The following is a 25,696-nucleotide window of genomic DNA, read 5'->3' as shown; positions in this document are numbered from 1 at the left end:
ACTGCCACCATACCTACAATGGCAATCCTCACCTGTAGCATCATCTGGAGGTCCGCGTAGGCTAAAATCTACAAGGTGCCGTTCCTCCATATTTAAATTGTGTTTAAATAATCATTTAACTCGTTAATTAAAACATCGTCGGTCATAGTAAACAGTTAGTAGAATTTTTATCGGTATCTGTTATCCGTTTATCTTCTTAATGATTCGGTGTTATACATTTATTGTGCTTCCAAGTGTGAACTCTAGTAAGTCAAGCCCTTTCCCGGCCACTAGACCCATGACTTTCCGTCGAAATAAACTGATGAGAAGCAGGTTGATAGCATCAAAATACAGAAAGCGTGGTCGAAGCAGAAAATTTATGTTAAGGTGTTCGATGACTTGCTATCTGTATATCCTGAGGACAAAATTTTTATTACTCACTGACGCAGAAATCTGTCTCACGCTAATGTGTGCAGTGTGACTTTCAGTGATTATGGACCGAAGAAAGTCTTTATTTTCCACTGAAGATGATATTGCTATGAGGTTGTTCTCCAAATAGAGACTACTTTTCGAAATCCGTAAACAATAAATGACCTGTTGGTTAAATGTGTAGACCGTTATTTCAAAGGCTAAGTGCTTATTTGTTCCGTTGTCACATGAGAGCTTAACTATTTTGGGATTGTGCAAAGACAGTGCTTTAGACCAAATGGAGGGATCATCTTCATTTGTTACCATAAAACTGAGGACCGGACAGCCAGCAAACTATGAGCTCATAAGAAAACAAAATTCACTCATTTGACGCAATCAATTTTTTTTCCACTTCAGCTGGGCTGGTGTTTAAGATTTTCATATGTATCCTTCTGTGAACGTTTTATATGTGGAACTTCAGGTTTATAATGACTCGTCACATTCTAATTCGTTAACTTAGTTCCTCCAAATTTTCTTTGTGACTACTTTGCACTGGCAAGATTTCCACGCCTTTTCTATAGCGTCTAATACAAAACACGTATGATGCTTGTGTACGAAACGGTGCAATTGCCCCTTAATACTCGCTTCTGGTGTCGTGGATAGGTGTGTTCAATTCTTTGGTCCCAGGGCAGAACTCCCACATTGGGAGGGCACATGAACAGGCGAGGAAAACGTGCAAAAGCACTAGTAACACTATTGTTCTACAACACAAACTAAAAAATAGATACAACTCATTCTTCACAGTTTCTCTCCAGAACATCCTTATTCACGGTATAATGACATTACCGGAAGTGTTCGTACGGCTTTAGCGGTCTTCTTTCATTATTCGTTGTTTTTAACCTTGTTAAAATACCATCGAAGGACTCAGTTGAATATGTATCTTAGAAAACTGTAAATGGAAATAAAACCCAAGATATCATTACAAAAATTACTGGAAAATTTATGTTAAGTGTTTGTGTAACTTTTCTCTGAAATTGTTAGTGTTGGACGATGCTCATGGCCGTGATACGTCTACGTATTAATCACGGTTGATTGAGCTCATTTCTACATCAGATTAAAATGCATAAAAGTGAATATATCTGTTTTATGGTTCCACTAAAGGGTCAAGAGTTAATTCATTTAGTACTAGTTTTCGCTAAGGCTTGAAATAAATCTGACCACAAAAGTATACAGGGGATAATGATCTGTCTACAAAAATCTACGTGATATTTTAACACAAAGAAAAAAAAATTAGCTACTCTGAGACTAGGTATCAATTACGTATCCAAACATTTGTTTTATTTTCTTTGTCATTTCGCAGTTTCGTTATGGTCTACTGCAATTGTTTCATTCATTTGTTAAATGTGCGCCTTTGGAATTACCTCTAGTCTCTTCGCTAATATTATGCAAATATGTGAAACACGATTAATGGCTGTGGTAAAAAAGAAAAAAAAAACACAGACTCGGGAATTAGTTCATAGTTCTGACTCTGATACGGCGACCGTGACCTCTCATTATCAGCGGAATGTCAGCACGAAATACAGTGAAAATCTGCGCCCTGAGATTACGTATTCAGTAGCATTCGTACGAAGCTCTAGCGAACCAGGCTCCAGTGAGAACTGTTGCTACTCGTGTTCGATGACATCTGGGAGATACTTTTCTGAAACTGCCTGAAACATTGAAACTGAAGACCTGTGATCCAAGGAGAACCTCTGGCAAGTTGTGCTATATTTGTTCAATTCTTTATACTTGGTAATCTTACAGTGCGTGGAATTATAATATAAGAAAATGTAGCTTTTTGCCCATTAACGTTAAAGCCTCTGTGAGTTGACGAAGGAAAGAAGTTCATCGATTTGCTTGTACAGTCCTAGTCAGCTCTGAGACTTACTGATATGCAAACTGTCCTTAAGTGCTAGTGCACCATTTTAAAACTAACGAGTCACCAGCAGTCATCATGGCCTATAACAGGATGGCGCTACTACACGTAGTATATGAAGTAACGCTAGTTTTTCTATGTGTTTGGATTGGTTAATGCGACGTATCTGGAATAGACAGATAGAACGTTATGTGGCAACTACATAAAGCTGAACACGAGAAAATAATATCGCATGATTACTAGACAAAAGTGTAATGACACTTTCTCGTAACACAGTAGACGGTAGGCAGGAATACCAGAAACCTTAATAAATATGCTTTTGAGGTTATTCTAAATTACTTCATGGGAATACCGCTTTTGTTATCGGTTTTATACATTTAAATATGAAGAAGATGGGACAGATATTGTGGCTTAGCATTTACTTGACAAAACTATATAAGAGATGGTTTCATTTGGACGTAGCCAATTTATTTCCTCACCCGTATACAACTAGTCTGGAACACATGCCACCAATCGCATTGATATCGACAAGAAATCAAACACTACCCTTCGTGATGAGACACAGTTAGGGACATACAGTACAGTATTAATTACAGAAATTTAAATTGTGAAATGTGTCTGTTCCACTGGAAGACCACGACGGTCTAGTGCAGAAAGGCAGCACGGTTTTGTGTCCCAGTCCCAGGAAAAGCAAAAAACAAAAAACAAAGAAAACAAAAAACTCTATCAACGAAATGTGTTAGGAACATTGAGATCAATTATGTCCGTGATATTTGTCTGAAACCACACTAGAACATCAAATCCTAACGCATCAGAATGTCGTTGCATTTGGAGCGATCATCTCCAGGAGCAAAATTTCTTCAAAATCTCGCAGACAGGACAAACCTGTATGAAAGTGCACCAAGCAAGATCGTGAGTACCATTGGACGTCGTAAGTTATACAATTGACTGTTGTACCGGTATGGCGTCGAAAAACACAGTTACTGTATTGTCAAAAATGAAAACCTCCTCTTTGCGAGATTAATGTTTCAAAGGAGGCTATACTCTCATACCAGCTTGGTTAGGCGATCTGTGTTTATCGCTCTTGGCTCCCCAGCCTGATTTGTTGATACCTTATAGAATGTGGCGAAGGACACTTCTGGTACTATCCACCTTTCTTATTCCATTCACGATTGGGGCACACATGAATGCGTGTTATTAATTCAAACTGTGGCGTCCGCTGTGTTATTCAGTGGTTTGGTATTTAACTAATTTGTAAATGAAAATGATAATCTTATTTCATTACATTGAGTAATTAGTAAAAAAATTTTCTCACGGCTAAAGATTTGGTCAAGTTGCTAAAGAAATCCAAGTTAACGTTGTGTTAAAGTGTTGTCTGTAAGCTGTGTAAGTATCACTAAATCACAGTTCATACAACAGATTCTATATAACTATTGATTATGATGGAAACAGTTATCTTCAGCAAAATGATCATTAAAACAACCGAATATCAGCCGCGCACAACACTGACGTATGTTAGCTGAAACAATATTCTTCGCAACTCGTGCGCAATTAATTGCAGCTCCACACATCAGCAAGAAAAAGTTTGTTACATGGATCGTGCTATGAGCAATGTTTTTAAAGAACCTATTTGATTAGAACTATTTTCATTAAAATAAGTTCGGGACCGCCGTTGCACATTTATTTTTACACATTTTTATTACCTTCGGCATTTATGTCTGCAGAGTTGCGTAATTTGAATTTGTCGCTGAGATAATTGTTAAGATGACGGCAGACAATTGATAGAAACTTTCTGTTGTTAGATCAACTTTCCTTTTACCAGGATAAGTATTTGAAATGCTTACTAAACTTTACTTTCATGTTGTGCACTATTTAGACTAATTTTCATCACGAAAACCTTTCCTTCTTTCCTAAGAAACACAGATAAAAACGCGATACGGACCGCTGTCATCAATGGCTGCGCTTCTTGCAGCGGAAAGAAATAATTAACAGAGATGATGCTTATTGGGAGAGGAATTAAAGTTACAAATAATTATTCACTCATATTTATAGTAATAATGAACTCTACTCTCAAGTAATAATTAACAAATAATAATAATTTCTTATCAGACCTCAGTTTGATATGCGTCTTGCGTCCGCAACCTACAAAGGCCAACTATCAAAAGGTAAAAACATAGGAAGATAAACGCAAATTATAAAAGGAATTTACAATTATCAATGTCTTTGTATGATACATATCGATGTGTCCAATTATATCATAAAATATAATATAAATAATTAATATTTATCATCGTTTTGTTTTACTGTTTTTTCATATGTCGGATAGATAATGATTATAACTGTTAGAGGCATAAATTCCTCTCGTCGCACTGTAGCTAAAATTTATCTCGTGGATGTTACAAAATGCTATGATTTTCCCACTAAGGTCATACCGGAAAATGCATGAGAAGGGAAATAATATTAGGTTGATGCATAAGTTCGTAGCGGCTTTTGCTTTGCATGTTGGTATTCAGGTAGCCAGGGGCTTATTTGTTGATTTTCATTTTTATAAGTAGTTCAATGATGCTATTTGGGATTACATACAGTTATTTACTCATTTGAAGAATGAGTGAAGCTGTGGGAGCTAGAAAATTAAGTGCCAAGTGGAAAAATCGGAACATTTCCAACATATTCTTTTAGTTGAATTCAGTAGGGGTTGACATTTGTGTTGTATATGAGTATAATGCCACTGGATAGAACACGGCAAAGAAAATGGTTTTAAGTAGGATCGTTTTGACATTAGTGACTCTCTATATTCACGAAGACATTTAGAGTTTGATGAAGACAGTTTAAAAGCATTAATCTGCAATTATCCACGTCAATGTAATCGAGAACCGGCAAATGTGATTAACTGTGATTAGTCCACCATCGTGCGACAGTTGCATCAGTGGGGAAGGTTCATAAATCGAGTGTGTGGGTACTGCGCCCTAAAATCCAAAACCCCAAAAACCAGCGTGTGGCCACGTGTGCAACTCTCCTTGCTAGTCATCAACTGGCTCGTGAACAACAGCGACCATTCATATCCTGCATCGTTGTTGGTGACGAGAAATGGTTTCTTTATGCTGACATAAGGAAAAGAAGGGAATGGTTGAGCCCAAACAAAGAAGCAACTGCTCGTACAAAGACATGCGCGCATCTACAAAAGATAATGTTATGCATCTAGTGGAACAGCAACTGTGTGGTGAGCTACGAATTGCTTCCTCGAGGTGTAAACATCACTGCTAACATCTATTGCTAGCAACTGAAACATCTTGCAGATGAAGTTTAAGAGCAACGACCAGGAACACTGAGTGACGTGAAGCTATTCCACGATGACATCAGGTCGCATTCTGCTAAACTGGCAAAAACACTGTACAGGATCTGGGGTGGGAAGTTATTCCGCACTCACCTTGTTCACCTGACATTGCGCCCTCAGATTTTCACATTTTTCGTTCTCTACCAAACAACTATCACGGAACTTCCTTCCCAGATGAAAATGCACCCCGAAAGTGGCGTGATGAGTTCTTCGCTTCAGACTCATGTGATTTCTTTATCGTGAAATCGAAAAGTTAACCCAGCGTTGGCAGATTTTTGTAAATAGTGAAGAAGAATATATTACTGATGACTAATGTCACTGTTATGTGTACCTGTTCTTTATTAAAGTTGTGGAGAAATTCTACAAACTTATGCACCAACGCAATACGATACCTCACTCTCCATAGAGAGCCCGCGTTCGAAATTTTAACTTTAATTCTGTCTCTAACGCATACCGCCTCTCTTTTAGCGTCTGCTTGAATACTTAAGTGCGCCTTTCCACTACAATCTCATAGTTACTAAATGACCTAGCGACGAAAAGCGTCCCGCTTTGTTGAGCCATTACTCCCTCTTCTATTAATGACACCTCGTAAGGACCCAAGACCGGCGAACTAAAGAATACGTCGAAAGATTGGTTTGTTAGCCATCTCTTTCATGGATGGATAAAAAATGTCTATAGGAACCTCTGGAACGATCTTAGCTTGGTCTCTGCTTTTCCAGTAGTTCTGTGTGATCGTTCTACTTTAGGTCTTTCAGCGCGCTAAGAATGAGGTATTTTATTATTATTCCTGTTGTTATTACTGTTTTCAGAGATTCCTTGTCAATCGTGCTTCGAACAATGAATGTTCTTTTGCCCTGTTTATTACTCTCAGCTCGGCTTCCTGAGTATCTGTAGGATTTTCTCTGTCGAAGTCAAATCAGATTACATCAGTTAGCTCGCCGATAACTATTGACCTCCCACGCTAATCTGACAGGTCTGATTACGACTGTGGATGTAACCTCATGTGGTTAGAGAGTGGTAACACGTAATCCAACCAGTAACATTATCATACGTGGTCGTTTTTGTGGTGCACATACTACGTTGTGAGGAGGTATAATGTTGCATGGGCGAACTAGTTTCCGAGCATTTTATAACGGTACAGTCACCGGTCAACGCTATTGTGAGACTACCCCTTGCCCGTGTGCGGTTTTTCGGGGGTGAATTTGGCCCATACTTCATTGTTATGGATGACAACGCGTGACAGCATCGAACAGTGCCGGTGGAGGAGCCCTTGCGACGAGAGAACGTTCTGTAAATGGACTGGACTCCCCGTTCCCCCGACTTACATTTCGTTGAGCACGTGTTGGATGCATTCGGGACATCTGTTATATTCCGTCCACATGAAACAACGACCATCCAGCAGTTGTCCAACACGCTGTTGTGGGAATGGAGGCCACACCCAGAACAGTTCCTTACCAACACTGAGGCAAGCATGGGTGTACTTTGCACTGCCCTCCGTGGTCGTCACACACTCTGTTAAGAACCAAGTCACGCACATTCGTAATATCCAGGAATATTGAATAAAAGCGTTATGTCTGTTTGTCTCATTATGTTTTTATTTCACTGTCTTCCATACTATACCAGCGGAGTTCTTTCTATGAGTGGTCCACGTTTCATCGATCTATGTTACGTGGCGGTGACATATCATACACAAGCTACTTTCGTCCACACATTTTGCACACGCCAGTGTCTAAAGTATATCCAAACCTATTTGGTAGTAAGATTAAAACGCTCTACAGAAAGGAGAACATATCCTCTTACTTTAGGTTTTATGTGTCAATACTTCATTATATCTAGAGTGAATATAGCCGTCTAACGATTCCTCTACGCACACATTGCCCAGCTCATGCTTTGCGTTTTATAATCGATAAGCACAGAGCATTTCTGTACAAGCACCAGCATGATACGTCTATAATTTAGACTTATTGGATATAATGGAGCACACAATTGGTCTAAGGTGCTTTAAACACTTATGATATTATAGTTTTATTTCACTGCAACATTTTAAACCACAATTTACAATATACATTGACTGCAAAAGAAACCAATACGAAAAAATTATTAATTTCGGGAATGCATTTGTCTAGGCACCGTATTTAAGTGATTATGAATGCAGATTAATGTAAGGAGATCAGCCGTCGCAAATGTGAAATGCTGGCACTTTAACAACCAGTGTAACCGGCGGAAGATTGAATACTACATGCAAACAGGTGGAGGTTGTCAGTTTGTGGGATGGAGTTCCATGCCTGCTGCCCTTGGTAGGTCAGTACAAGGACGGGTACCGCTGCTTGTGGATGACGCTGGGGTTGTCATCCAATGATGTCCCATATGTGCTCGAGTGAAGATAGGTTTGGTGATCGAGCAGGACAAGATAACATGTCGACACTCTGTAGAGCGTGTTGGATTACAACAGCGGTACGTGGGCTGTTGTAAAATACCCCCTGAAATGCTGTTCAAGAATTGCAGGTGGCATCACCAAACTGTTGTACAAATTTTCAGTCAGGCTGCTTGGAATGGGATAGCCACGAGAGCGCTGCTGCTGTCGTACGAAATCGCACTCCAGACAGTAACCCCAGGCGTAGGTCCAGTGCGTCTAGCGTGCAGACAGGTCCACTTCAGGGCGTCGGCCGACTTCCTACTAACCAACACACGGCCATCACTGGCAACGAGGCTGAACCAGCTTTCATCAAAAAGTACAATAGACCACCGTCTTTCGCTTCCGTGTAGTCTCGTTTAACACATATGCAGTCGCAAATATGCACGCTACAGGGAGTCCGGCTCGAAGCCAACCTTCAAGTACACTCCTGGAAATTGACATAAGAACATCGTGCATTCATTGTCGCAGGAAGGGAAAACTTTATTGACACGTTCCTGGGGTCAGATACATCACATGATCACACTGACAGAACCACAGGCACATAGACACAGGCAACAGAGCATGCACAATGTCGGTACTAGTACAGTGTATATCCACCTTTCGCAGCAATGCAGGCTGCTATTCTCCCATGGAGACGATCGAAGAGATGCTGGATGTAGTCCTGTGGAACGGCTTGCCATGCCATTTCCACCTGGCGGCTCTGTTGGACCAGCGTTCGTGCTGGAGGTTCAGACCGCGTGAGACGACGCTTCATCCAGTCCCAAACATGCTCAATGGGGGACAGATCCGGAGATCTTGCTGGCCAGGGTATTTGACTTACACCTTCTAGAGCACGTTGGGTAGCACGGGATTGTGGCGCTCACCTGCACGGCGCCAAACACGCATACGACCATCTTTGGCACCAAGGCAGAAGCGACTCTCATCGCTGAAGACACGTCTCCATTCGTCCCTCCAATCACGCCTGTCGCGACACCACTGGAGGCGGGCTGCACGATGTTGAGGCGTGAGCGGAAGACGGCCTAACGGCGTGCGGGACCGTAGCCCAGCTTCATGGAGACGGTTGCGAATGGTCCTCGCCGATACCCCAGGAGCAACAGTGTCCCTAATTTGCTGGGAAGTGGCGGTGCGGTCCCCTACGGCACTGCGTAGGATCCTACGGTGTTGGCGTGCATCCGTGCGTCGCTGCGGTCCGGTCCCAGGTCGACGGGCACGTGCACCTTCCGCTGACCACTGGCGACAACATCGATGTACTGTGGAGACCTCACGCCCCACGTGTTGAGCAATTCGCCGGTACGTCCACCCTGTCTCCCGCATGCCCACGATACGCCCTTGCTCAAAGTCCGTCAACTGCACATACGGTTCACGTCCACGCTGTCGCGGCATGCTACCAGTGTTAAAGACTGCGATGGAGCTCCGTATGCCACGGCAAACTGGTTGACACTAACAGCGGCGGTGCACAAATGCTGCGCAGCTAGCGCCATTCGACGGCCAACACCGCGGTTCCTGGTGTGTCCGCTGTGCCGTGCGTGTGATCATTGCTTGTACAGCCCTCTCGCAGTGTCCGGAGCAAGTATGATGGGTCTGACACACCGGTGTCAATGTGTTCTTTTTTTCCATTTCCAGGAGTGTAGTCGATTTGTAGCAGTTCGTTGTGTCACTGTGGTACCCACTGCGGCTCAAATTGCTGCTACAGATGCCGTGCAATGCGCTGATGCCATGCGGTGAACACGATGGTACTTTCTTTCGGTAGTAAAAGAAACACAACATTTTAATAAGTTTTGTATGTTCTATAGCACTTTAATATTCGTCCCTACTTCCCGGACACCCAGTGTCGTCGGTAGACCACTGATACCAAAGGACTATACCGTCTGAGAGTGTTTAGAATTGGTTAAATTGTGATTGAACAGTGGCAGTGTGTCGGCCGCATTGAAATCATTACACAGGCGCTTTGCCAAGTCTGACCCTCCGTCCCTCCCCACGCCCCCTTGTGATACAGCTCAGTCTCTTGCTCTGTGTGTTGATCGATGTGTTTTATTATTGTTTCTACGCTTGATGATGAGCTTTTGGGAGTTATTTAAACTGTGTCATTTTTTGTAAATTTTCTGCCTGGTCTAGATCGTCTTCACCGGTGTTATCAACTCATTTTTCTAATAGTGCTAGGCTTTATAGCAATCAAAATTCCCTACACTAATATTCTGGTCGCTTATTGGCCAGTGACAAATTGTGGAAGTGTTTGTTACTTACTGTTCGCTGTGTTGCGTGATTTTAAAGGAAGAGTTTTTAATGTTATTAAATGGTCATTAATGTGTGTACGGTTAACTGGAAAGAGATTTGCAAACAGAAACTGGGGAAGTAGGGCAAAGTGAAACTCTGAAGTGTAGTGTAAGTTCCACGTACAACAAAACCTGGTAGCCATCCAATTTAATTACAATTCGGAAGATATCAGACAAAAGAACTGAATTAATCACTGAATTGGTAAGCATTGCAAAAGTGATAACATTAATAAAAAGAACCAAGTTAATAGAGGGAATGAGCATATGGAAACAATTTAAATACACGCGATAAATCAAATAATTCAGAGCAAGCAGGAGCTTAAGCCTCAACAAAAAAATAACATAATTAGACAAAAATTTAGAAATATAAGGTCTGCCTTTTGCGCTTCAGAAACCACACACTGGATGTATTAAAATAATGTTGCAAAGGGGGTAGAGGTTTGTTTCAGAAGTAGTAATCACAGTTTAACATAATTTATTGAAATGAAACATCATATTAAATATTCGTCAAGAAATTTTCAACTATGATTTGCCGTTGCCTGTTATTTAATTATTTAACTTAATTATTATTATACTGAGTGCTGAGGCATACTGCAGTGATAAATCAGAAGGAAATCTTAGGCGCGTGTAGGAAAAGTTCGCTCATACACTACTCATTTACGCAAGAATAGAGATTAAAAGAGTTCTGCCCAACACAACAAGTCAAAGGCAGAGAGGTTCATCTCTATCGCTACGACTGAGTAATTGTGAATACGAATACTACGGAACACTTTCGGACAGTTATCTTCCACATGAAACTAAGATACGCTGGTGCGAAACACACAGTAATGCCGTGAATATTCAACTACAAAGCAAACTTACTAAGACTCGTTAAAACTTCAAGAACGCAAATGTAAACCGGAAAGACAAAAAGAGCAATAAAATGTCAAGCATAATTAAGAATATAACTTATTCAAGATGGTACTGAAATTACAGACAGTGAAATTATGAAGAAAGGTACCCAATCTTAAAACTGAAACGAAATGAAAAGCAGAAGAAATAAAACACACATGAGAATAGTTCATGCACACATTTAAATTAAAAGAGATGTCCGGCAACTGAGATTTAAAACTGCGATTTAGTAACGATCTTCGTACACCTGGTGTTCTAGTTACACAAAGCAAAGACCGGAAAAACTTACTGAACACAAAATAATACTCACGACTAAACTCTGAAAAGTAAATGAAACCGAACTAGCAAATCAAACGCTTACACACTATCACAACCTTACATATTACCACACTCACCAGCGCTAAGTCGCTCTAAGAGTACCTTCTTCCCGCACAAAACGTTGAGTCCCGATTGACAAAAGCACGATCGCCCTGTAAAGAACGAACTTATCTCAAGTGGCTGGAAGAGACCAAAGGAGTCCTTTCCACCATAAACTTAACTGTTGCCGAATGAATACCGAAAGAACACAAATATCCTTACCTTGACTGAAAAACCTGCGTTCGCAACACAATTACTACCACAACAGACAGCTAACTACTGTACGGCTACCACATAAAAGACAAACTCAACATACACACTCATTCACTCATTCATACAGAGGATACAGAGAAAAAGAAAATTTGGAAGCAAAAATGTAGGTAATGTACATAGAACTGGGTGATTTCTGGAAAAATAAATACTTTAATTTAGTTCTATACCACTGAATGGGGGCAAACATAAAGTACCAAATAAATCAAATTTGTGTGTATTTCGTGTAAATAATATGAAATGAATCTAACAGATACAGTTCACTTTTATCTTAAAAGAAATATGCCTCTGTCTTAAACTGTTTATTGACTGGAAGGGTCGGTCCATGTTCTTACATTTTTGTATTTGTTTTTGAGATACCCTGTGCACGCCTAGTGCTTGCTTAATGTGACAAGTGTGTATTGTGGCAGTCCAGACTAGTCTGCGACGTTGGGGTTTGAGTCCTCTCTCCCGATGTGCCATTGGGAATCGACTTGATTGTTTATAACTTGAGCATTATCAATTTGGTATTATGTTGTTAAAGTACCGTGTTGAAATTTTATGGTACACAAGGAGATAAAAATTTTTACTATTACAAATGATGTTCAGTTTCTGTTGTCCAGTTTCCTCTTCTCAATAAACTACTGACGGCTGGCAGAGTATCAGATTTGTTTCTTGCATATATATGTGTCAATATGCCCCCTAATTGTCATAGCTCTCGGATTATAGATAACACTGAACTGATGACTAAATATACAATGTAGACAAGAATATTGTAAATTTGTATGTGTTCCATGCTATAAGAAGCTTAGGCCATTCCAATTTCATTATTTGATGTTATATCACGGATTCCAGTACGGATTAATTGTAGCCCGTTTATATGCCACGTGGCTGGCACGTATAACATCCAAATGAGTCGGATCAGGATGTGTTACTACGGTTTCTATTTGTTTATGCACTGCAAGATATGAAACTATTATCTTTTTACTTGTTTAGCTTCTAGCATACATTCTTCTAGTCATCAGAACTGAAAAAATTGCCAAATACAGCACAGAATCATTTGACTTTCATCATATATACATTTTATAGCATACATTCGTAAATTTCTCTTCAGACTGAAAATTGTACATGTTTTCACTTAGACTACACCCTCCCCTTATCCAACCCTGACCCGAAATTCCTACATGCCAAATCCCTCAATCGCGAAATCACAAAGTACGTCCCTCCACAAACCCCAACTTCCATACAGATCACCTCCTCAAAATCCCATGCATCACCATTGGCCCCAGTCAATTCTCGTGGTCCCAACCCCCTCCAACATTCCCCCCTCTCCCCCGCTACCTAATACACCATCTCCAAATCCAAATTACCCCAGCCTGCCTGCTGTCTTCCCAGCCTCTCTGTCATGTTAAAGCAGGTTGGTCATAAGATCACAGGAGAATATGGGGTCTCTGAACTGAATTCCTACCATGCCCACATGCCCTCCCACCACATATATAGCAATAGTTCAGGCCCTGTCTTCCCTATGTGAGTCTTCAAAGTCTCCCCCATCATCGACAACCTCTCTACAAAAGAAACACTGATTTTCAAGCTCCATCATTAAGTCAAGTAATGCAGATCATTCCCATTCCCTCAGTCCTACTGTTGCGTAAAATATCTCCTTTATTAATGATCACCTCACTTCCTATTGTAAAAATACACCCCACCCATTTGTCCTCACTGTAAAGCCTCCCACTTCCCAATCAATGTCGAAACCTCGCCTCCCTTCCCACTTGCAACACCTGCAATGATATGTATTCGACCTACTCCGTCAAATTCAAAGTGAGTCCCTCACCCATAAAAAAAGAATTAACTGTGCCCATTCATCCCATTAATCATCCTCTGCAAATAAAAAATTCTCTCCGCCGAACTGCTGAAGTTGTTATCAGATTTCTCACCCCTATACTCTTCCAACGACCACAAACCCCACAGCAAAGTTCCATCGCCACTTACTCTGTATTACACCTCAATATCCAAGCCACGTTTATTCCCAAAACCAAGTCCACTTCATCAGGTAAACCGAAGGGGGGGGGGGGGGGGAAGGAAAGGGAAGGAACTGATGTTATCAACTGTATCAGGATATTGTGGAGAATCAGCGGAGACGAGTGAAAATGTGTGTTGCACTGGGACTAAATCCTGGAATCTCCTGCTTACTAGGCAATTGTGTTAACCACTGCGTCCCCTGGACACAGTGTTTATCGCTAATGCGCAAAGAGCCTTAGCACCCTACCTGGCCAAGCCACAATCCCACCCAATGCCACTTGTCCACAGCCTCTGTCCATGTCCTGGCTGTCCTGACTTAAATGTGCATCTCCACAGAGGTTACGGATTCATTACCCATCGATGTGAATCAATTGTATGAATGCATGGTATTTTTCCTTTCGTTTGTATAGAAATGAACAGACACAGTACATTCATACAAGTCCACTTCCTCCTCCTCACCTACACAACTAACTCCCTAGACTCATCACGGTGTGGCAATACTGCAGCATCTTGTACCACAACATCTGGTCTCTACACACGAAGGAACCCATGTTAATACGTATCCTGTCCCAACACAACGTCCTTGCTGGCATCCTTAAAGAAACGTTCCTCCAACCCTATAACACCACCTGAACTTTTTCCTGTATCCTCCACGCTACAGATAATCTCCTTAGTGTGGCCGGGAATGGAGTTACCATTGAGCGATACACAACCTTTAATTAATACTCCCACTGAACACCTTACCCTTACCCTCTTCTTCAAAACATGGACCGTTACCTGTGCTACTATTTGCATCCAACCAAAGAACAGCATTCCCTACTACTTCCTCACACACTTCAGCCGTGCCTTTGCCACTAAATTTTTGCCAATGACCACAACATCTGTAGTAGATTACCTGCAGAACAGCAGGTTTGGTGTCAGATTACAGACTCCTTCCAAAGTCACGTTTTTCACTTACCACATTCCACCGTTCCTGAAGGCAATACCACTCTAAATTTAGTAACTCCCTCCCACCTCGGACACTTGACTGCTGAATCCCTCGATTTAATAGAAAGTGGCCATCTAACGCTCTCCTCATATCCTCATCTCCTTGACTGCCTACAGGATTGGCCATAGATATCAAGACTAGAAGCCACCCCCTCACCATCCAGCAATCCAGGCCACAGCGTTTCTGCAGCAGAATTTGTCAGACGCTATATCCGCCCACAGTCCTATCAAGGCAATGTGTCCTCATCGCCTCACACTTCCCCTACTCCAAGAATCCTACCTACAGTCTAATCTCCAGAATCGCGGAAAACATCCTAAACCCCATTTTTCCAAAAAATTGCGCAAACCTCCTACTGATATTTCCTCCTACTGTCCATATACCTTAGCTCAGTGTTTATCAGTCTTCGATTCCATCCCCTCACAAAGCATCAATCAACACCTCTGTCAAAACCATTTCCTTCCCAGTAACCAGTGTGGCTTCCATCCCAGCTTCTTCTCTGGTGACCAGTTCGTGCATCTATTTGATCTCCTAACCCACCAGGTAACATTTGTAATTCCTCTATTTTTTGCTGCACTCGCCCAGATAATGCCTACGATCATGTATGGCATTCTGGTCTCCTTTGCGGACTTCAGACCTACGCATTTCCAGTTATTACAGCCTTCCTCTCTAATCGTTCATCCTTTGACACTATTAACAATTCCAATTTTCGTTACTTCCATCCCACTTCGCCAGATCTCCGCCCTTTCTCCTCTTCTTTACCTCTTGTTCACTATTTAGATGGCCAAATCTCCTCCAGCAGCCCACCTCCTACAGTACACTGATGATAACACTTTTCCCGCCCTCCTTCCTAAACTGCTGAAATCCCAACGATTCCTCCAAATCCACATCTTTCAGTTCACGCTCCTAGTGCAACCAATGGCTCCTCAAGATCAACCCTACCAAAACACAGGTAATAATTATGGGAAAAACCACCCGCACATTCAAACATTACGATATCTATTTTGCCATTTAAGCCACTCAATCCAGTTAACTGTTGAACTAAAGTATCTTGTACTTACCATCGACCGCAATTAACATAGGAACCTCAACTTCTACCTATGTAACAAAAAACCCAAGTAGACTAAAGCTACGAAAGCTACTATCAGGGCGATCTTGGGAATTACACACATTCACTGCCCTCCACACGTAGAAAACCCTGATCAGACACATCCTTTCCTTTGCAAATATTGCACGGAAATCTGCCCCATCCACGTTTCTCCAAATCATTGCACATCTGGAACTCGGCCTCGCCTTCCACATCCGTTTACCTTCCCCAGATGTATCCTTTCCCATATCACGAAATTTCCACTTCTCCTCACACTGAACACCTCCAGACAACCTACGGTATCCGCAAACTTGTCTCCTATTATCATATTGTTCCCTCTCTAATTTCCAACCGTAGTATTCTGCCAAGCCTCTGTGGACACTCGTCAAACCATGCATCTCCGTAAGTGTATGAATACTGTGGAAAATTATAACTAATTATTACTAATGTATGTAACAAAAATTGTCTTAAAAAATAATAAAAATTACTTCAGCTTTAGAATTTATTTTACACGATAACCTCTGGTTACAACTTCTGGCTGTAACTTAACTTCTGTTCTCATTTGGTAAATTCTATAGTAGATGACAGTTAAAGTACTCGTATAAGTACAGCTATATGTGTAAATTGTTGTCGGCTGATGTGGGACATTTTGTGGAAAAAGCGGCGACGAGCCAAAATATGTACCGGACCGGGATTCAAACCTGGGGTCTCCTGCTTATTTGTTTTACGTCAGAAATTGAAAAACACAATAAAATTATGTTAAAAAGATATACTTCTCCAACTATGCTACAGATTTCAATGAACATCTTTCACTAACTAAAGCAAATCATGGTTCACATATAACATTTAAGTAAAGTTAAATTTCGGTAACAACCACTTCACTGTCATACTACAAATATTATTTCTGTTTTTCTTGAAAGCTAGTAAACTGAACATTATTCTCGGATTACACGAAGAAAGAAACGCACACCACAATGGAGATCGGTATTTCCAGTGCCTCTGCTGCTGTGTCATCCGTGTATGTCTTCTCGTAGGCGTATGGTTTGTTTTGTTTTGGTTTGTATTAGGGCGCAAAATGCAATTGGTGTCCTATGCGTCCAAGTCAAAACTATAGAACACGAATACAGAGAGGAGTTAAACGGCTTTAAGTCAGCCCAAAGAGACAGAAGAGGTGATAGCTAAGAACAGGCACGTGTAAAAAGGGTTAAAAAATACCATACAGAAATGAAACTCCAAAACTAAAATTAAATGACCTTCGCCATATTGCTGCAGCGGATGAAAAGTAAAACGGGGTCGACAGACCTTGTGTCATTCGCTAAAACGGCTGATAAATCAGGGGACAAACCCAAGCTCGAATGTTAATAGTTAAAAACAGGGCATTCCAGCAGGAAGTGGTGGACAGAAAAGGCACGAGCCCCATACTGACAGTCAAAGGAATCATCAAAGAAAGAGGCATAGGATGGGTGGCCACGCATGGCAGACAAACTGCAAGCATACCTGCTGAGGAGAAAGTCACGGCAGTAGGACATTGGTAGTTCAGCAGCTTCAGCGTTCAGATTCTCAACTGGGCTGCTGTAAAAGGCTCTCATGGTCGAACGGGTGCCACAATAGTGGATAGTGTCGAGACAGCGTAAGAAGGATGCGCGTCCAGACGCATAAACAAAGCACCCATAGTCGAGTTTCGAATGGACAAGGTACTGGTACAAATGGAGGAAGGTCCGTGTGCAGTGGGCTGCCAGGTAAGACACATGGAACGACCAATAGAGTTTCCTGTCGAGCATGAACCCCAGACATTTTGTAGTTTCAGCGAACGGAAGGGCAACAAGCCCAAGATGTAGAAATGGTGGGAGAAACCATTTGCGCCGCCCGAAATTCATACAGACGGTTTTCTCAGGGAAAAGCGAAAGCCATTGTCGATGCTCCAGGAGTAAAGAAAATCAAGACAGCTCTGAAGACGCCACTGAGTGAGACAGGTCCCTGGAGAACTGCAATAGATGGCAAAATCTTCTACAAAAAGAGTGACAGAGATGCCCTGCCGGAGACGGGCCATTATAGCGTTAGTGGCGATGGCAAAGAGGACGACGCTCAGGAAGGAAACGTGGGGCACACCATTTTCCTGGATAAAGGTGTCCGACATGGCAGAACCCACATGTCTCTTGAAAATCCGGTCCTGTAAACATGCCCGAAGAAAACAGTGCAGGCGCCCTCAGAAGCCCCATGTGTAAAGACTACAGGGGATACCAGCTCTCCAGCATGTGTCGTAGGCCTTCTCCAAATAGAGAAACACAACCAGGGATTTACATAGAAAACCATTCATTACATGGGTGGAAAAAGTAGCGAGATAATCAACTGCAGAACGCTGAGCTCGAAATCCACACAGTGCAGTCGTTAGCAAATGTCGAGACTCGAGCCACCACACCAGCCAGGCATGAATCATACGTTCCATCACCTTGAAAACTCAGCTGGTAAGACAGATGGGGCCGTAGCTAGAAGTAAGGTTTTTGTCCTTACCGGGCTTAGGTATTTGTATGATGGAGGCTTCCCGCCAACGTCTTGGAAATGTGCGCTCTGTCCTGATGCAGTTGTACATGTTAAGCAGATATTACTTGCCCTCAAGAGAAAGTTGCCACAACATCTGAATGTGGATGGTGTCTGGCCCTGGGGCGGAGGATCGGGATGAATTGAGAGTATGTTCGTCCTCCCTCATAGTAAACACGCTATTTTAGCACTCACTGTTCGGAGAAGAGATCACCCGAGCCTCCACCGCTCCTTTCCGGTGGAGAAATGCAGGGTAATAGTGACAAGAGCTCGATACTTCCACAAAATGGCGGCCCAAGGTGTTGGAGATAGCAACAGGGTCCACAATAACATCGTCTGCTACTGTCAGGCCGTAAATTGGCGAATGGATCTTGTTTCCAGAGAGCCGACGGAGGTTGGCCCACACGTCAGAGGAAAATGTGGAACTGTTAAAAGAACTAGTGAATGGATTCCAGCTAGCTCTTTAGCTATCCCGAAGGACGCGACGACACTCTACGCGCATCTGCTTATAATGAAAACAGTTTGCCAGCCTAGGGTGGCGGTTAAAAACGCGGAGAGCACGTCTGCATGCGCGAATTGCTTCGCGGAATGCCTCAGTCCATGAATTGACTGGAACACGACGAGGCAGAGAGGAAGTGCAGGGGATGAAACGTTATGCAGCAGTAGGGATAACATTTGTGAGATATTCGACCTGGTCAGCCCCACTGAGGAAATCTCGGTCTTCAATGGTCACCAGTCAGCCTTGGGAAGCTGCCATTTAGGCTTGCACACGGATGGGGAAGGGGTCAGCAAACGGTTAGCACACAGGAAATGGTCACTCGAGTAGATGTCAGAAAGAACGGACCACTCAAGACGATGGGCAATCTGGGCAGTGCAGAAGGATAGGTCCAAATGGAAATAGGTGTGCGACGAGTCAGATAGGAAAGTGGGTGCTCCAGTGTTAAGGCAGAAGAGGTTAAGTTGGTTAAGAAGGTCAGCCAAGAGGGCACCTCTCTGACAGGCCCTGGGAGAACACCAAAGGGACTGATGTGGATTAAAGTCACCGAGTAGCAAAAATGGGGGAGGTAGCTGACCAATAAATTGAAGGAAGTCTGCCCTCATTACAGCGAATGATGGAGGGACATATATAGTGCAGAGGGAAAAAGTCTGTTGGGGAAGGAAATGCGAACTGCCACAGCTTGAAGATTAGTAGTCAGGGAAATGGATTGGCTATGAATGTCATCCCGATGAGCAGCATGACGCCACCATGAGAGGTAATGCCGACCACAGGGGAAGGTCAAAACGAATCGGTTAGGTATTTGAAAGATCAAAGCGATCGTGAGGGCGCAATTTCGTTTCCTGAAGGCAGAGTATAAGGAAACGCGGCGACGCTAAAAGCAGCTGTAAACCTTGATTGTAGGACAACAAGCCGCGAATGTTCCATTGGAGGAGAGTCATGATGAAAAGACGCGGGGGTGTCACCTTGGCGGCTGCCGAGTGGCAGCTGGGAAGAGGTGTTACTACAGGGCACAGAAGCAGGAGGAGCCTGCTCCATAGGGTCCACAGAAGCATCAGCTTGCTTGTGCGGTAGGTCTGAGGAGTCCAACGCCGAGAAAAGGTTCTTGGTGCGCGCCGGTGACATGGAGGCTTGCCGGGCTAATGTATCACTTGCCGACACCATCGAAGAGGATCTTCGAGGTGGTGAAGGAGAAGACGATTACCTTTGCAGGACATCTTCAAGCCCTTCCGGTTAGATAAGACTCGCGTGTTGTTTGGCTGGAGGGACGGAGGAAGTCTTCACAGGAGTAGTCCTCCTGTCATTTCCGGCCTACCGTTTGTGTAGCAGGTGGTTTCGCAACTTGAGGCGAGAGTTTGACGGCTTGTTGCACAGCTGGATTAGGGAATGGCAATGCTTCTTTGACACTGGGCGATTTTACTACCTCAGAGCTGAATTGTAGGTCGCATATCAGCGTGGCTATGTCCTTCATGGAGTAAGGAATAACAGCAACAGAGCTATAGGTACCAGACGGGAGAACACAGGGTATGCGACTAGCCAATAGATTGCGAGGAACTAGATAAGGCACCTTTTCCTTTACCTGGATCTCTTGCACAGCCCACTCATCAGGATACACCTGACTCTCCAGAGAGGAGGAGGCATGGCCGCCGCTGCAGGTCATACAGCGGGCAGAAGAAGGTGGATAACCGCCCTCGTGCGTATCCCTACCACAGGTGACACATTTAGCTAGGTGTCGACAAGACGTTCTAGTGTTGTTAAAACGATGACGCTAGTAGCAGCGCATTGGGTTCGAAATGTATGGCCGGACAGTGATAATTTCATATCCTGCTTTGAGCTTGGACGGAAGCACCACTCTGTCGAAGGGAGTATCTGGTGGCACTAAGGAGGAATCTGCCTTTTTAATTAGACGATGATCGGAGAGGTAAGATTGTATTTTGGCCTCAGTTTCGATCATCAAGCCGGCTGGTGTAAATTACACCACGGGAAGAATTTAAAGTTCTCTGGGCCTCGAACAGGGTAACAGTGGAGAAGCGAGACAGCAAGCAGTTGTTGTGCTTGAGAATCAGAAGTGGTCTCCTAAAGCAAAGTGTCATTCCTTAAAGGAGAGCAGGATTTCACAGGGCCAGCAATTGCATCCACACATTTCTGAATAATAAACGGATTTACTGTGGCGAAGGACAGACCATCTTCAGTACGTGGGACCACGAGGAACCGTGGTGCAGCGGGAATGGTGACTTTGAATAATTAACCTCGTTCCGTTTACGTTTTGTAGACGTTGAGTGGAAAGATGACCGACTCATCGCTGGGAAGTGCCCCATGATTGCCAGCGTCTCTGATGCAGCGCTCATACCAACTGCCCCCCCCCCCCCCCCCTTGTGGCATTCGAAGAAAAAAAGGGGCATGTGTCGCCAAAGGCACACATCTGCCCAGAGGCCGCATATGAGGCGTTGTTCATCGTTGACCAGGGTGACATTTTTACCACTAACTGCTAGGTATCACATTGCACGTGTCTCTGTATCTAAGGAAACATGGGGTATCGATCGCCATACTACTTTCCAACCGATATGTGGATGCTTCCTCTTAACAGGATTGCTATGTCGTCAGGTCGTTAGTATCCGATAGATGTCACGCGCGTTTGCAGGTCTGGTTTCTGGCATAGCCGTCTGAACGTTACTGTACTATATTAAAAAAAGAGCGTATGTGGTGTAGTGACTGGGAAATGTTCTGGGCCTCAACTGGTGTCATTCGACAAACTGGTGCTAGTTCTTCTATTAAGATTCGTGTCCGACAAGTCTGATGTCGTCTCCACAGTTTTAACCTTGTACTACCGCTCGGTCATGAACATGCACAACACGAAGTCCAACCCTGCTGAGAATGAGGGTAACGGCGTCGTGTCTTACTTCAATCAGTAGACCTGCACTCACGAAAGAACCAAACGAAATTTGCTCTGAGCACTATGGAACTTAACATCTATGGTCATCAGTCCCCTAGACCTTAGAACTACTTAATCCTAACTAACCTAAGGACATCACACAACACCCAGTCATCACGGGGCAAAGGAACCAAACGCACACAGTATTTGTCGTGTTGTTATTACCGGCATTGGGAGTACTAGAGCATACTGCGGAATTCGTGACGCTATGTGGGTTTTAACATACGTGACCCGCTGGTTCATGTCTAATGCATGTGTCATGTTCCCTTTGACGCCAGTTCGGACGGACTGTAGTAGTCTCCTATAGTTTTACGATGCTGTGCGACATATGTCATGGGTGAAAAGAATATCTAGGCGTTTCAAGGTATCCACGAGCCGTCAGGGTGCTACACATTCTTCTGTTAGTCCAACACCAATACTCATCGCTACAGACCTGTCCACATTTATAGTGCTGTTTCATATTTGCGTATCCAATCTAAAGCCACATTCATATCGTTTTCATTCTATACTATCAGCACCAGGTCATCCACATATGACTTGCACCTCAAAGTGTATCCTCGCTAAGTCAGTCCTGTCAAGCGGTGCTATAGGCCACAAAGTAATGGATCGAGAGCCAGTACGTATAAAGTCGTAGATAAGTGACATCCTTGTCCGTCCGATCTCGCTACGAAGAGAGATTTGGTCGTACGTCCATTGACGAACACTTTGGAGGAGGCATTGCTGAGTAGCCGCATCGCGACAGTGATAAATGGTCGTGGAAGTCGCATGTGTGCAGGACGTCTGCCAGATAAGCATGACTTACTCTATCAAACGCTTGATCAAAATATATTGCTGCAAAAAAGTATAGTGCTGCACGGAGGCGGCACGTCATTGCTAGGGCGATCAAGTCGCGATATTCAACAAGAGCCGTCTGAATGTTGTTATTTCCGCCAAGCGAAGTTTGATCGAGGCTTGCCGCTAATAATCTGGTGAATATTTTAATGTCGCAGTTGAGGAGCGTCAGTGGTCGGTAGTCCCGTACCCCTGTACCACCGTAGGGTTTGTGTTCAAATGTGTGTGAAATCTTATGGGACTTAGTTGGTATGGTCATCAGTCCCTAAGCTTAAATACTACTTAACGTAAATTATCCCAATGACAAACACACACGCATCCATGCCCGAGGGAGGACTTGAACCTCCGCCGGGACCAGCCACACAGTCCATGACTGTAGCGCCCCAGAGAGCTCGGCTAATACCGCGCGGCTAGTGTTTGTGTATCGGGATAATCAGCCCCTCCACAAAAGCCGGCGGTAAGGGCACGTCAGAGCACATTAATTCGTGGCAGATCGTACTCCACCGTGGTGCTATCACATAGCTAAGGGTACTGTAGAATTCCAGAGGGAGGCCATCTGTTATTATGCAGGTGCGTTAACCCCAGCGCCATCCGAGACGCAGCTTTATCGCAACTGCGCGAACTATCTTGGTACTTCTCACGGCCAATCTACATTCCCACCGAGCGCCACGAATTCGCAGTCCCTGTCAATTTATTCACTCTTCTCTGCACTGAAAGAACAGACACCACGCATTCATACGAAGTATAGCTATCTACGTGCCCATATCTTCGTTGCTATTCGTACATAACAGCGAGTTGTCACAAATGTGATTCACAATACAAGCAAATAACTAACAAAGTCCTTAAATCCGTAAAATTATTTACATGCGTGAAAAACACACATCACCTCATTTCAACGAATCCCTTTCATTGTTATTCGACGCGGATACTCTATTAAATGACGACTAAGTTCACTTTTAAAGTTCATGCTGGAGATACCAATCGCCGTTTTGCTATATCAACCATTCAGGACCAGTTCTTCGAAATAGATAAGGGTCCTTCTAAATGCTCTCTTGTTGTAAAATGTTTGGTTACACTCTATTCAGACTGTCTGTGAACGACATGAGGATGAACGCGTTACCATCGCAGTCATAGTTGGAACTGCTTTCAACCCTCAGTAGCCTACCATGGTATGGCGCATCTCCATCGCCATTCGACATCTTTATTAATGCCCAACTGTTTGTCACTATGCCCACCCACATCTTACCGTAGACAACGCAGTTTCCTGAAATGTTCATTCAATGTAAATGGACGCACAGTAGAAAATTAAGTGCAGAACGAGGGGCGCGCATGGCTGCTACGCCATGGTGTCGTAACTGAATGTCATCGTGGGAGGCCTGAAGTACAAAGAAGCTGGGAGCTCGTCTCATCGTAGTATGAGAGACGGAAGCCAAGAACAACCGAATCAGCAATTTAACAACAGTGCAAAGCAGAACACAATGATCTACCGTAATGAGACTAAATGTAATAACTTCACTCAGGATGTAACCGTTTTGAAACCCGGGAGTTAAACATTGGAGCATCCGAGAGCGCTGACGCGTTCAGGAAACGAGAGTACATGCGGTTACCAGAGTGCTGGGGGAGTGAAAGATTGCCATCATCATCTGCTACTAACGCTGCAACCTCATCCAGCTCATTCTTAGAGTTAGACCATTCCATCTGCTTTGCGGGTAGAAATGGAAGACCAGCTGTATTGAGTTGCTGGGTACTCTGGTTAATTCAACATGTGTCTACAAGCTACAGCCAAATTGCACTCCACTGACGGAGGAGGGGATTTCTGATCTGCAAGCCGCAGTCTTCTTCGCCACAGTTGTGACGGAGGATGTGGCCCAAACCCATCTTTCGTGGCCAGCCGGTGTGGCCGAGCGGTTCTAGGCACTACAGTGTGGAACCGCGCGAACCTCAAGTTCGAATCCTGCCTCGGGCATGAATGAGTGTGATGTCCTTAGGTTAGTTACGTTTAAGTAGTTCTAAATTCTAGGGGACTGATGACCTCAGAAGGTAAGTTCCATAGTGCTCAGAGCCATTTGAACCATTTTTTTCGATCTTTCGAGGATGAAGAACCGATCTGCCCTCCTGCAAGATGTTTATCTTGTGGGGTGTGCGCCTGTGTCGCCGCTACTGGGACAGGACGGACACCCCTTAACTACTACACCACTGGCCATTAAAATTGCTACTCCAATAAGAAATGCAGATGATAAACGTATATTCATACTAGAACTGACATGTGATTACATTTTCGCGTAATTTGGGTGCATAGATCCTGAGAAATCAGTACCCAGAACAACCACCGCTGGCCTTAATGACGACCTTCACACGCCTGGGCACTGAGTCAAACAGACCTTGGCTGGCGTGTACAGGTACACCTGGCCATGCAGCTTCAACACGATACCACAGTTCATTAAGAGTAGTGACAGGCGAATTATGATGAGCCAGTTGCTCGGCCACCATTGACCAGACGTATTCAGTTGCTGCAGGATCTAGAGAATGTGCTGGCCAAGGCAGCAGTCGAACATTTACTGTATCCAGAAAGGCCCATACAGGACCTGCAACATGCGGTCGTTCATTATCCTGCTGAAATGTAGGGTTTCGCAGGGATCGAATGAAGGGTAGAGCCACAGGTCGTAACACATCTTAAATATAACGTCCACTGTTCAAAGTGCCGTCAATGCAAACAAGAGGTGACCGAGACGTGTAACCAACGCACCCCATACCATCACGCCGGGTGATACGTCAGTATGGCGATGACGAATAGACGCTCCCAATGTGCGTTCACCGCGATGTCGCCAAACAAGGATGCAACCATCATGATGCTGTAGACAGAACCTGGATTCTTCCGAAAAAATGACGTTTTGTCATTCGTGCACCCAGGTTCGTCGCTGAGTACACCATCGCAGGAGCTCCTATCTTTGATGCAGCGTCAAAGGTAACCGCAGCCGTGGTC

General features: G+C 43.6%; 1 protein-coding gene across 2 annotated transcripts in view; it reads left to right on the top strand.

Annotated features, from left to right (window-relative positions):
* Positions 1-1,779: 1,779 nt before the first annotated feature.
* LOC126354174 (cytochrome P450 4V2-like) overlaps positions 1,780-25,696 on the top strand; it is a 142,306-nt gene continuing 118,389 nt past the window's right edge. Inside the window, exon 1 of one of the 2 annotated variants that reach the window (XM_050003609.1) lies at positions 1,780-2,141. The gene's annotated coding sequence lies outside the window, so the exon portion shown is untranslated. The remainder of the gene's footprint in view (positions 2,142-25,696) is intronic. The other variant, XM_050003610.1, reaches the window with a different exon arrangement.

This window comes from Schistocerca gregaria, chromosome 3 (assembly GCF_023897955.1).
Source record: "Schistocerca gregaria isolate iqSchGreg1 chromosome 3, iqSchGreg1.2, whole genome shotgun sequence".
NCBI lineage: Eukaryota > Metazoa > Arthropoda > Insecta > Orthoptera > Acrididae > Schistocerca > Schistocerca gregaria.
The sequence above is the reverse complement of the archived record's forward strand: the minus strand, read 5'-3'. Positions and strand labels throughout refer to the sequence as shown.